Source organism: Dendrobates tinctorius, unplaced genomic scaffold (assembly GCF_039654945.1).
Source record: "Dendrobates tinctorius isolate UK_male_01 unplaced genomic scaffold, ASM3965494v1 ptg000350l, whole genome shotgun sequence".
In the NCBI taxonomy this organism is placed as follows: Eukaryota; Metazoa; Chordata; class Amphibia; order Anura; family Dendrobatidae; genus Dendrobates; species Dendrobates tinctorius.
Window position 1 is genome coordinate 3,163,543 of NW_027362016.1, and position 14,000 is coordinate 3,177,542.

Consider the following 14,000-nt stretch of genomic DNA (forward strand, 5'->3'; position numbering starts at 1 on the left):
AGAAACGGTAACTTTTTCCTTTTGAACACATGAATGTTTTTTAGTAATTTTTCCTCTATTTTGTTTTATTTCAGATTAACTTAGCTGTAAGAGGATTAAAAGGTAACCTGATAGCTGAAACAGACAGCACTTATCAGACACTAGCTGAATGATTATAGTCAGCTTGTTTGACTTTGAAACACTGAGGCATTACTGAGACAAATGTCCTTAAAAAATATGCTGTGGACAAAGTCAAAAAGGCAAAAAACACAAGCTCCACACAGGTCCGTCATCTTTAATTTGAAATATAGGAGGTTTCTACTTTAATGGTGAGACAAAGCATCTACATATTTGACATTGCTACAGTGAGTAGAGCCCACTTAAAAATGTATGGGTTGCTTGTCTCTGCAAGCAAAAGCTGGGCACTAAACTGGCATACTTGCAATGCTGGATGGTTCAGAGTGAAAACACCTATAGGCTGACAATAGTAATTGCAGGTGTTGATTAACTCATTGTGCAAAATAATTTCTAAAATGTGGTCACTTTGGGAGGTTTTCTGCTGTTTTGGTACTCTGCAAATTTCATCTGCAAGGTATTCCTGCAAAATCTGCATTGCAAAACCCAAATAGGGCTCTTCCTTTCAAAGCCCTGCTGTGTGGCCAAACAGTAGTTTCTGAAGAAATGTGGTGCATCACCGCATTTGTGAGAAATCTAACATTTCTAATATCCAAACAAAATAAATGGAGGTTTAAAAATTAATGCAGACGAAAAGTACGCATATAAAAAATGTTATTTATTTACTTTTTTGGGGTGGTGTGACAAGTTTTTAATCACAAGGAATGGTAACATTTCTGCTGACTAGCATGGAAGGAGTTAAGTTCCAATTGCATATCGAAGTCAGGATGGCCGAGTGGTCTAAGGCGCTGCGTTAAGGTCGCAGTCTCCCCTGGAGGCGTGGGTTCAAATCCCACTTCTGACATCAACATTTAATTTCAAGAAACTTTATCTTCATGTAATGTGGTTTTGAGAAATTTCCTGAGAGTCTTTGGAGTGAATCTGAATTTGTCCTCTCAAAAAAGAACTCTAGGAACATCAAACAGATTTTTTGTGCATATGTCTGTTGTTCTATTGGCACTAGAAAAATCCTTTGGACAGTCAATGAGTAGGGACTATTTCACCTCTTTGTGTTCTCTGTCCCTATTAGGGTAGGGAATCAACCTTCTACAGTGCTGTCATGAAATATATCTAGAAACGGATTTGCTGGTAAGTCTACTTTCATAGTTTTCACATCATACATCAATAGACCATAACGATGCTTAATAAACAAAAACTTAACAAGTAGGTAATCATAGTTTAAAAAATGTGAAATGCCCATGTCATTCTGACATGTTTCAGCACATTTTGGGACAAATGGTCTCACTTTTAACAATCAATAAAATATTTTCTCTAAATTTTTGTCTCTTTTTTGCTCCAATTGTTTGCATCTCATAAAAAATAAAACTTGATGTAACATTATGCATGCAAATTGTGTTTTATGTGCGACCATGACCTATTCTAGAAGCACAGGGTCAGAATTATACTGGTGCATGGAGACAAACTGAAAATGTAAAAATTCAATGGCAAAATTGCTGTCTTTTTCTACTCATTCACAAATAGTCAATGAATGTTATTAAATATGTACAGCAAAATGGAAGGCGTTTCAAATAGAAATCATGCTTCAAAAAACAGTCAAATGAAAAATTATAATATATCCCTCCAGGTGTGACACTTGACATTTGCAGAGTGTCAAACCCCCCAGAAAATGTATAGATATGGCCGAAATAGCTCAGTTGGGAGAGCGTTAGACTGAAGATCTAAAGGTCCCGGTTTTCGGCAAAATGCTTTTTCTTCACCGTTTACATTTTAAGGAGATATTAAACAAAGCACATGGACTGATCATGATCAAAAGGCCTAAAAATCTTAACTATCTACAGAAAACAAAATGTTAAAAATTTGAGAAACGGTAACTTTTTCCTTTTGAACACTTGAATGTTTTTTAGTAATTTTTCCTCTATTTTGTTTTATTTCAGATTGACTTAGCTGTAAGAGGATTAAAAGGTAACCTGATAGCTGAAACAGACAGCACTTATCAGACACTAGCTGAATGATTATAGTCAGCTTGTTTGACTTTGAAACACTGAGGCATTACTGAGACAAATGTCCTTAAAAAATATGCTGTGGACAAAGTCAAAAAGGCAAAAAAACACAAGCTCCACACAGGTCCGTCATCTTTAATTTGAAATATAGGAGGTTTCTACTTTAATGGTGAGACAAAGCATCTACATATTTGACATTGCTCCAGTGAGTAGAGCCCACTTAAAAATGTATGGGTTGCTTGTCTCTGCAAGCAAAAGCTGGGCACTAAACTGGCATACTTGCAATGCTGGATGGTTCAGAGTGAAAACACCTATAGGCTGACAATAGTAATTGCAGGTGTTGATTAACTCATTGTGCAAAATAATTTCTAAAATGTGGTCACTTTGGGAGGTTTTCTGCTGTTTTGGTACTCTGCAAATTTCATCTGCAAGGTATTCCTGCAAAATCTGCATTGCAAAACCCAAATAGGGCTCTTCCTTTCAAAGCCCTGCTGTGTGGCCAAACAGTAGTTTCTGAAGAAATGTGGTGCATCACCGCATTTGTGAGAAATCTAACATTTCTAATATCCAAACAAAATAAATGGAGGTTTAAAAATTAATGCAGATGAAAAGTACGCATATAAAAAATGTTATTTATTGACTTTTTTGGGGTGGTGTGACAAGTTTTTAATCACAAGGAATGGTAACATTTCTGCTGACTAGCATGGAAGGAGTTAAGTTCCAATTGCATATCAAAGTCAGGATGGCTGAGTGGTCTAAGGCGCTGCGTTCAGGTCGCAGTCTCCCCTGGAGGCGTGGGTTCAAATACCACTTCTGACATCAACACTTAATTTCAAGAAACTTTATCTTCATGTAATGTGGTTTTGAAAAATTTCCTGAGAGTCTTTGGAGTGAATCTGAATTTGTCCTTTCAAAAAAGAACACTCTAGGAACATCAAACAGATTTTTTGTGCATATGTCTGTTGTTCTTTTGGCACTAGAAAAATCCTTTGGACAGTCAATGAGGAGGGACTATTTCACCTCTTTGTGTTCTCTGTCCCTATTAGGGTAGGGAATCAACCTTCTACAGTGCTGTCATGAAATATATCTAGAAACGGATTTGCTGGTAAGTCTACTTTCATAGTTTTCACCTCATACATCAATAGACCATAACGATACTTAATAAACAAAAACTTAACAAGTAGGTAATCATAGTTTAAAAAATGTGAAATGCCCATGTCATTCTGACATGTTTCAGCACATTTTGGGACAAATGGTCTCACTTTTAACAATCAATAAAATATTTTCTCTAAATTTTTGTCTCTTTTTTGCTCCAATTGTTTGCATCTCATAAAAAATAAAACTTGATGTAACATTATGCATGCAAATTGTGTTTTATGTGCGACCATGACCTATTCTAGAAGCACAGGGTCAGAATTATACTGGTGCATGGAGACAAACTGAAAATGTAAAAATTCAATGGCAAAATTGCTGTCTTTTTCTACTCATTCACAAATAGTTAATGAATGTTATTAAATATGTACAGCAAAATGGAAGGCGTTTCAAATAGAAATCATGCTTCAAAAAACAGTCAAATGAAAAATTATAATATATCCCTCCAGGTGTGACACTTGACATTTGCAGAGTGTCAAACCCCCCAGAAAATGTATAGATATGGCTGAAATAGCTCAGTTGGGAGAGCGTTAGACTGAAGATCTAAAGGTCCCGGGTTTCGGCAAAATGCTTTTTCTTCACCATTTACATTTTAAGGAGATATTAAACAAAGCACATGGACTGATCATGATCAAAAGGCCTAAAAATCTTAACTATCTACAGAAAACAAAATGTTAAAAATTTGAGAAACGGTAACTTTTTCCTTTTGAACACATGAATGTTTTTTAGTAATTTTTCCTCTATTTTGTTTTATTTCAGATTAACTTAGCTGTAAGAGGATTAAAAGGTAACCTGATAGCTGAAACAGACAGCACTTATCAGACACTAGCTGAATGATTATAGTCAGCTTGTTTGACTTTGAAACACTGAGGCATTACTGAGACAAATGTCCTTAAAAAATATGCTGTGGACAAAGTCAAAAAGGCAAAAAACACAAGCTCCACACAGGTCCGTCATCTTTAATTTGAAATATAGGAGGTTTCTACTTTAATGGTGAGACAAAGCATCTACATATTTGACATTGCTCCAGTGAGTAGAGCCCACTTAAAAATGTATGGGTTGCTTGTCTCTGCAAGCAAAAGCTGGGCACTAAACTGGCATACTTGCAATGCTGGATGGTTCAGAGTGAAAACACCTATAGGCTGACAATAGTAATTGCAGGTGTTGATTAACTCATTGTGCAAAATAATTTCTAAAATGTGGTCACTTTGGGAGGTTTTCTGCTGTTTTGGTACTCTGCAAATTTCATCTGCAAGGTATTCCTGCAAAATCTGCATTGCAAAACCCAAATAGGGCTCTTCCTTTCAAAGCCCTGCTGTGTGGCCAAACAGTAGTTTCTGAAGAAATGTGGTGCATCACCGCATTTGTGAGAAATCTAACATTTCTAATATCCAAACAAAATAAATGGAGGTTTAAAAATTAATGCAGACGAAAAGTACGCATATAAAAAATGTTATTTATTTACTTTTTTGGGGTGGTGTGACAAGTTTTTAATCACAAGGAATGGTAACATTTCTGCTGACTAGCATGGAAGGAGTTAAGTTCCAATTGCATATCGAAGTCAGGATGGCCGAGTGGTCTAAGGCGCTGCGTTAAGGTCGCAGTCTCCCCTGGAGGCGTGGGTTTAAATCCCACTTCTGACATCAACATTTAATTTCAAGAAACTTTATCTTCATGTAATGTGGTTTTGAAAAATTTCCTGAGAGTCTTTGGAGTGAATCTGAATTTGTCCTCTCAAAAAAGAACTCTAGGAACATCAAACAGATTTTTTGTGCATATGTCTGTTGTTCTTTTGGCACTAGAAAAATCCTTTGGACAGTCAATGAGTAGGGACTATTTCACCTCTTTGTGTTCTCTGTCCCTATTAGGGTAGGGAATCAACCTTCTACAGTGCTGTCATGAAATATATCTAGAAACGGATTTGCTGGTAAGTCTACTTTCATAGTTTTCACCTCATACATCAATAGACCATAACGATACTTAATAAACAAAAACTTAACAAGTTTGTAATCATAGTTTAAAAAATGTGAAATGCCCATGTCATTCTGACATGTTTCAGCACATTTTGGGACAAATGGTCTCACTTTTAACAATCAATAAAATATTTTCTCTAAATTTTTGTCTCTTTTTTGCTCCAATTGTTTGCATCTCATAAAAAATAAAACTTGATGTAACATTATGCATGCAAATTGTGTTTTATGTGCGACCATGACCTATTCTAGAAGCACAGGGTCAGAATTATACTGGTGCATGGAGACAAACTGAAAATGTAAAAATTCAATGGCAAAATTGCTGTCTTTTTCTACTCATTCACAAATAGTTAATGAATGTTATTAAATATGTACAGCAAAATGGAAGGCGTTTCAAATAGAAATCATGCTTCAAAAAACAGTCAAATGAAAAATTATAATATATCCCTCCAGGTGTGACACTTGACATTTGCAGAGTGTCAAACCCCCGAGAAAATGTATAGATATGGCAGAAATAACTCAGTTGGGAGAGCGTTAGACTGAAGATCTAAAGGTCCCTGGTCCAATCCCGGGTTTTGGCAAAATGCTTTTTCTTCACCGTTTACATTTTAAGGAGATATTAAACAAAGCACATGGACTGATCATGATCAAAAGGCCTAAAAATCTTAACTATCTACAGAAAACAAAATGTTAAAAATTTGAGAAACGGTAACTTTTTCCTTTTGAACACATGAATGTTTTTTAGTAATTTTTCCTCTATTTTGTTTTATTTCAGATTGACTTAGCTGTAAGAGGATTAAAAGGTAACCTGATAGCTGAAACAGACAGCACTTATCAGACACTAGCTGAATGATTATAGTCAGCTTGTTTGACTTTGAAACACTGAGGCATTACTGAGACAAATGTCCTTAAAAAATATGCTGTGGACAAAGTCAAAAAGGCAAAAAACACAAGCTCCACACAGGTCCGTCATCTTTAATTTGAAATATAGGAGGTTTCTACTTTAATGGTGAGACAAAGCATCTACATATTTGACATTGCTCCAGTGAGTAGAGCCCACTTAAAAATGTATGGGTTGCTTGTCTCTGCAAGCAAAAGCTGGGCACTAAACTGGCATACTTGCAATGCTGGATGGTTCAGAGTGAAAACACCTATAGGCTGACAATAGTAATTGCAGGTGTTGATTAACTCATTGTGCAAAATAATTTCTAAAATGTGGTCACTTTGGGAGGTTTTCTGCTGTTTTGGTACTCTGCAAATTTCATCTGCAAGGTATTCCTGCAAAATCTGCATTGCAAAACCCAAATAGGGCTCTTCCTTTCAAAGCCCTGCTGTGTGGCCAAACAGTAGTTTCTGAAGAAATGTGGTGCATCACCGCATTTGTGAGAAATCTAACATTTCTAATATCCAAACAAAATAAATGGAGGTTTAAAAATTAATGCAGACGAAAAGTACGCATATAAAAAATGTTATTTATTGACTTTTTTGGGGTGGTGTGACAAGTTTTTAATCACAAGGAATGGTAACATTTCTGCTGACTAGCATGGAAGGAGTTAAGTTCCAATTTCATATCGAAGTCAGGATGGCCAAGCGGTCTAAGGCGCTGCGTTCAGGTCGCAGTCTCCCCTGGAGGCGTGGGTTCAAATCCCACTTCTGACATCAACATTTAATTTCAAGAAACTTTATCTTCATTTATTGATTAGATGAGGTCAAACAAAACTTAGTAATGTGGTTTTGAAAAATTTCCTGAGAGTCTTTGGAGTGAATCTGAATTTGTCCTCTCAAAAAAGAACTCTAGGAACATCAAACAGATTTTTTGTGCATATGTCTGTTGTTCTTTTGGCACTAGAAAAATCCTTTGGACAGTCAATGAGGAGGGACTATTTCACCTCTTTGTGTTCTCTGTCCCTATTAGGGTAGGGAATCAACCTTCTACAGTGCTGTCATGAAATATATCTAGAAACGGATTTGCTGGTAAGTCTACTTTCATAGTTTTCACCTCATACATCAATAGACCATAACGATACTTAATAAACAAAAACTTAACAAGTAGGTAATCATAGTTTAAAAAATGTGAAATGCCCATGTCATTCTGACATGTTTCAGCACATTTTGGGACAAATGGTCTCACTTTTAACAATCAATAAAATATTTTCTCTAAATTTTTGTCTCTTTTTTGCTCCAATTGTTTGCATCTCATAAAAAATAAAACTTGATGTAACATTATGCATGCAAATTGTGTTTTATGTGCGACCATGACCTATTCTAGAAGCACAGGGTCAGAATTATACTGGTGCATGGAGACAAACTGAAAATGTAAAAATTCAATGGCAAAATTGCTGTCTTTTTCTACTCATTCACAAATAGTTAATGAATGTTATTAAATATGTACAGCAAAATGGAAGGCGTTTCAAATAGAAATCATGCTTCAAAAAACAGTCAAATGAAAAATTATAATATATCCCTCCAGGTGTGACACTTGACATTTGCAGAGTGTCAAACCCCCCAGAAAATGTATAGAAATGGCCGAAATAGCTCAGTTTGGAGAGCGTTAGACTGAAGATCTAAAGGTCCCGTGTTTCGGCAAAATGCTTTTTCTTCACCATTTACATTTTAAGGAGATATTAAACAAAGCACATGGACTGATCATGATCAAAAGGCCTAAAAATCTTAACTATCTACAGAAAACAAAATGTTAAAAATTTGAGAAACGGTAATTTTTTCCTTTTGAACACATGAATGTTTTTTAGTAATTTTTCCTCTATTTTGTTTTATTTCAGATTGACTTAGCTGTAAGAGGATTAAAAGGTAACCTGATAGCTGAAACAGACAGCACTTATCAGACACTAGCTGAATGATTATAGTCAGCTTGTTTGACTTTGAAACACTGAGGCATTACTGAGACAAATGTCCTTAAAAAATATGCTGTGGACAAAGTCAAAAAGGCAAAAAACACAAGCTCCACACAGGTCCGTCATCTTTAATTTGAAATATAGGAGGTTTCTACTTTAATGGTGAGACATAGCATCTACATATTTGACATTGCTCCAGTGAGTAGAGCCCACTTAAAAATGTATGGGTTGCTTGCCTCTGCAAGCAAAAGCTGGGCACTAAACTGGCATACTTGCAATGCTGGATGGTTCAGAGTGAAAACACCTATAGGCTGACAATAGTAATTGCAGGTGTTGATTAACTCATTGTGCAAAATAATTTCTAAAATGTGGTCACTTTGGGAGGTTTTCTGCTATTTTGGTACTCTGCAAATTTCATCTGCAAGGTATTCCTGCAAAATCTGCATTGCAAAACCCAAATAGGGCTCTTCCTTTCAAAGCCCTGCTGTGTGGCCAAACAGTAGTTTCTGAAGAAATGTGGTGCATCACCGTATTTGTGAGAAATCTAACATTTCTAATATCCAAACAAAATAAATGGAGGTTTAAAAATTAATGCAGACGAAAAGTACGCATATAAAAAATGTTATTTATTGACTTTTTTGGGGTGGTGTGACAAGTTTGTAATCACAAGGAATGGTAACATTTCTGCTGACTAGCATGGAAGGAGTTAAGTTCCAATTGCATATCGAAGTCAAGATGGCCGAGTGGTCTAAGGCGCTGCGTTTAGGTTGCAGTTTCCCCTGGAGGCGTGGGTTCAAATCCCACTTCTGATATCAACATTTAATTTCAAGTAACTTTATCTTCATGTAATGTGGTTTTGAAAAATTTCCTGAGAGTCTTTGGAGTGAATCTGAATTTGTCCTCTCAAAAAAGAACTCTAGGAACATCAAACAGATTTTTTGTGCATATGTCTGTTGTTCTTTTGGCACTAGAAAAATCCTTTGGACAGTCAATGAGGAGGGACTATTTCACCTCTTTGTGTTCTCTGTCCCTATTAGGGTAGGGAATCAACCTTCTACAGTGCTGTCATGAAATATATCTAGAAACGGATTTGCTGGTAAGTCTACTTTCATAGTTTTCACCTCATACATCAATAGACCATAACGATACTTAATAAACAAAAACTTAACAAGTAGGTAATCATAGTTTAAAAAATGTGAAATGCCCATGTCATTCTGACATGTTTCAGCACATTTTGGGACAAATGGTCTCACTTTTAACAATCAATAAAATATTTTCTCTAAATTTTTGTCTCTTTTTTGCTCCAATTGTTTGCATCTCATAAAAAATAAAACTTGATGTAACATTATGCATGCAAATTGTGTTTTATGTGCGACCATGACCTATTCTAGAAGCACAGGGTCAGAATTATACTGGTGCATGGAGACAAACTGAAAATGTAAAAATTCAATGGCAAAATTGCTGTCTTTTTCTACTCATTCACAAATAGTCAATGAATGTTATTAAATATGTACAGCAAAATGGAAGGCGTTTCAAATAGAAATCATGCTTCAAAAAACAGTCAAATGAAAAATTATAATATATCCCTCCAGGTGTGACACTTGACATTTGCAGAGTGTCAAACCCCCCAGAAAATGTATAGATATGGCCGAAATAGCTCAGTTGGGAGAGCGTTAGACTGAAGATCTAAAGGTCCCGGTTTTCGGCAAAATGCTTTTTCTTCACCGTTTACATTTTAAGGAGATATTAAACAAAGCACATGGACTGATCATGATCAAAAGGCCTAAAAATCTTAACTATCTACAGAAAACAAAATGTTAAAAATTTGAGAAACGGTAACTTTTTCCTTTTGAACACTTGAATGTTTTTTAGTAATTTTTCCTCTATTTTGTTTTATTTCAGATTGACTTAGCTGTAAGAGGATTAAAAGGTAACCTGATAGCTGAAACAGACAGCACTTATCAGACACTAGCTGAATGATTATAGTCAGCTTGTTTGACTTTGAAACACTGAGGCATTACTGAGACAAATGTCCTTAAAAAATATGCTGTGGACAAAGTCAAAAAGGCAAAAAAACACAAGCTCCACACAGGTCCGTCATCTTTAATTTGAAATATAGGAGGTTTCTACTTTAATGGTGAGACAAAGCATCTACATATTTGACATTGCTCCAGTGAGTAGAGCCCACTTAAAAATGTATGGGTTGCTTGTCTCTGCAAGCAAAAGCTGGGCACTAAACTGGCATACTTGCAATGCTGGATGGTTCAGAGTGAAAACACCTATAGGCTGACAATAGTAATTGCAGGTGTTGATTAACTCATTGTGCAAAATAATTTCTAAAATGTGGTCACTTTGGGAGGTTTTCTGCTGTTTTGGTACTCTGCAAATTTCATCTGCAAGGTATTCCTGCAAAATCTGCATTGCAAAACCCAAATAGGGCTCTTCCTTTCAAAGCCCTGCTGTGTGGCCAAACAGTAGTTTCTGAAGAAATGTGGTGCATCACCGCATTTGTGAGAAATCTAACATTTCTAATATCCAAACAAAATAAATGGAGGTTTAAAAATTAATGCAGATGAAAAGTACGCATATAAAAAATGTTATTTATTGACTTTTTTGGGGTGGTGTGACAAGTTTTTAATCACAAGGAATGGTAACATTTCTGCTGACTAGCATGGAAGGAGTTAAGTTCCAATTACATATCAAAGTCAGGATGGCTGAGTGGTCTAAGGCGCTGCGTTCAGGTCGCAGTCTCCCCTGGAGGCGTGGGTTCAAATACCACTTCTGACATCAACACTTAATTTCAAGAAACTTTATCTTCATGTAATGTGGTTTTGAAAAATTTCCTGAGAGTCTTTGGAGTGAATCTGAATTTGTCCTTTCAAAAAAGAACACTCTAGGAACATCAAACAGATTTTTTGTGCATATGTCTGTTGTTCTTTTGGCACTAGAAAAATCCTTTGGACAGTCAATGAGGAGGGACTATTTCACCTCTTTGTGTTCTCTGTCCCTATTAGGGTAGGGAATCAACCTTCTACAGTGCTGTCATGAAATATATCTAGAAACGGATTTGCTGGTAAGTCTACTTTCATAGTTTTCACCTCATACATCAATAGACCATAACGATACTTAATAAACAAAAACTTAACAAGTAGGTAATCATAGTTTAAAAAATGTGAAATGCCCATGTCATTCTGACATGTTTCAGCACATTTTGGGACAAATGGTCTCACTTTTAACAATCAATAAAATATTTTCTCTAAATTTTTGTCTCTTTTTTGCTCCAATTGTTTGCATCTCATAAAAAATAAAACTTGATGTAACATTATGCATGCAAATTGTGTTTTATGTGCGACCATGACCTATTCTAGAAGCACAGGGTCAGAATTATACTGGTGCATGGAGACAAACTGAAAATGTAAAAATTCAATGGCAAAATTGCTGTCTTTTTCTACTCATTCACAAATAGTTAATGAATGTTATTAAATATGTACAGCAAAATGGAAGGCGTTTCAAATAGAAATCATGCTTCAAAAAACAGTCAAATGAAAAATTATAATATATCCCTCCAGGTGTGACACTTGACATTTGCAGAGTGTCAAACCCCCCAGAAAATGTATAGATATGGCTGAAATAGCTCAGTTGGGAGAGCGTTAGACTGAAGATCTAAAGGTCCCGGGTTTCGGCAAAATGCTTTTTCTTCACCATTTACATTTTAAGGAGATATTAAACAAAGCACATGGACTGATCATGATCAAAAGGCCTAAAAATCTTAACTATCTACAGAAAACAAAATGTTAAAAATTTGAGAAACGGTAACTTTTTCCTTTTGAACACATGAATGTTTTTTAGTAATTTTTCCTCTATTTTGTTTTATTTCAGATTAACTTAGCTGTAAGAGGATTAAAAGGTAACCTGATAGCTGAAACAGACAGCACTTATCAGACACTAGCTGAATGATTATAGTCAGCTTGTTTGACTTTGAAACACTGAGGCATTACTGAGACAAATGTCCTTAAAAAATATGCTGTGGACAAAGTCAAAAAGGCAAAAAACACAAGCTCCACACAGGTCCGTCATCTTTAATTTGAAATATAGGAGGTTTCTACTTTAATGGTGAGACAAAGCATCTACATATTTGACATTGCTCCAGTGAGTAGAGCCCACTTAAAAATGTATGGGTTGCTTGTCTCTGCAAGCAAAAGCTGGGCACTAAACTGGCATACTTGCAATGCTGGATGGTTCAGAGTGAAAACACCTATAGGCTGACAATAGTAATTGCAGGTGTTGATTAACTCATTGTGCAAAATAATTTCTAAAATGTGGTCACTTTGGGAGGTTTTCTGCTGTTTTGGTACTCTGCAAATTTCATCTGCAAGGTATTCCTGCAAAATCTGCATTGCAAAACCCAAATAGGGCTCTTCCTTTCAAAGCCCTGCTGTGTGGCCAAACAGTAGTTTCTGAAGAAATGTGGTGCATCACCGCATTTGTGAGAAATCTAACATTTCTAATATCCAAACAAAATAAATGGAGGTTTAAAAATTAATGCAGACGAAAAGTACGCATATAAAAAATGTTATTTATTTACTTTTTTGGGGTGGTGTGACAAGTTTTTAATCACAAGGAATGGTAACATTTCTGCTGACTAGCATGGAAGGAGTTAAGTTCCAATTGCATATCGAAGTCAGGATGGCCGAGTGGTCTAAGGCGCTGCGTTAAGGTCGCAGTCTCCCCTGGAGGCGTGGGTTTAAATCCCACTTCTGACATCAACATTTAATTTCAAGAAACTTTATCTTCATGTAATGTGGTTTTGAAAAATTTCCTGAGAGTCTTTGGAGTGAATCTGAATTTGTCCTCTCAAAAAAGAACTCTAGGAACATCAAACAGATTTTTTGTGCATATGTCTGTTGTTCTTTTGGCACTAGAAAAATCCTTTGGACAGTCAATGAGTAGGGACTATTTCACCTCTTTGTGTTCTCTGTCCCTATTAGGGTAGGGAATCAACCTTCTACAGTGCTGTCATGAAATATATCTAGAAACGGATTTGCTGGTAAGTCTACTTTCATAGTTTTCACCTCATACATCAATAGACCATAACGATACTTAATAAACAAAAACTTAACAAGTTTGTAATCATAGTTTAAAAAATGTGAAATGCCCATGTCATTCTGACATGTTTCAGCACATTTTGGGACAAATGGTCTCACTTTTAACAATCAATAAAATATTTTCTCTAAATTTTTGTCTCTTTTTTGCTCCAATTGTTTGCATCTCATAAAAAATAAAACTTGATGTAACATTATGCATGCAAATTGTGTTTTATGTGCGACCATGACCTATTCTAGAAGCACAGGGTCAGAATTATACTGGTGCATGGAGACAAACTGAAAATGTAAAAATTCAATGGCAAAATTGCTGTCTTTTTCTACTCATTCACAAATAGTTAATGAATGTTATTAAATATGTACAGCAAAATGGAAGGCGTTTCAAATAGAAATCATGCTTCAAAAAACAGTCAAATGAAAAATTATAATATATCCCTCCAGGTGTGACACTTGACATTTGCAGAGTGTCAAACCCCCGAGAAAATGTATAGATATGGCAGAAATAACTCAGTTGGGAGAGCGTTAGACTGAAGATCTAAAGGTCCCTGGTCCAATCCCGGGTTTTGGCAAAATGCTTTTTCTTCACCGTTTACATTTTAAGGAGATATTAAACAAAGCACATGGACTGATCATGATCAAAAGGCCTAAAAATCTTAACTATCTACAGAAAACAAAATGTTAAAAATTTGAGAAACGGTAACTTTTTCCTTTTGAACACATGAATGTTTTTTAGTAATTTTTCCTCTATTTTGTTTTATTTCAGATTGACTTAGCTGTAAGAGGATTAAAAGGTAACCTGATAGCTGAAAC

General features: G+C 35.7%; 5 non-coding genes across 5 annotated transcripts; all 5 read left to right on the forward strand.

Moving 5' to 3' along the window:
* Positions 1–875: 875 nt before the first annotated feature.
* Positions 876–958, forward strand: TRNAL-AAG (transfer RNA leucine (anticodon AAG)). The gene has a single exon. It is a non-coding gene; the product is annotated as a tRNA-Leu (tRNA).
* A 3,868-nt stretch (positions 959–4,826) lies between these two features.
* On the forward strand, positions 4,827–4,909 carry TRNAL-AAG (transfer RNA leucine (anticodon AAG)). The gene has a single exon. It is a non-coding gene; the product is annotated as a tRNA-Leu (tRNA).
* A 1,903-nt stretch (positions 4,910–6,812) lies between these two features.
* On the forward strand, positions 6,813–6,895 carry TRNAL-CAG (transfer RNA leucine (anticodon CAG)). The gene has a single exon. It is a non-coding gene; the product is annotated as a tRNA-Leu (tRNA).
* A 1,922-nt stretch (positions 6,896–8,817) lies between these two features.
* Positions 8,818–8,900, forward strand: TRNAL-UAG (transfer RNA leucine (anticodon UAG)). Its single transcript has one exon. It is a non-coding gene; the product is annotated as a tRNA-Leu (tRNA).
* Positions 8,901–12,768: 3,868 nt separating this feature from the next.
* TRNAL-AAG (transfer RNA leucine (anticodon AAG)) lies at positions 12,769–12,851 on the forward strand. Its single transcript has one exon. It is a non-coding gene; the product is annotated as a tRNA-Leu (tRNA).
* The last annotated feature ends 1,149 nt before the right edge of the window (positions 12,852–14,000 follow it).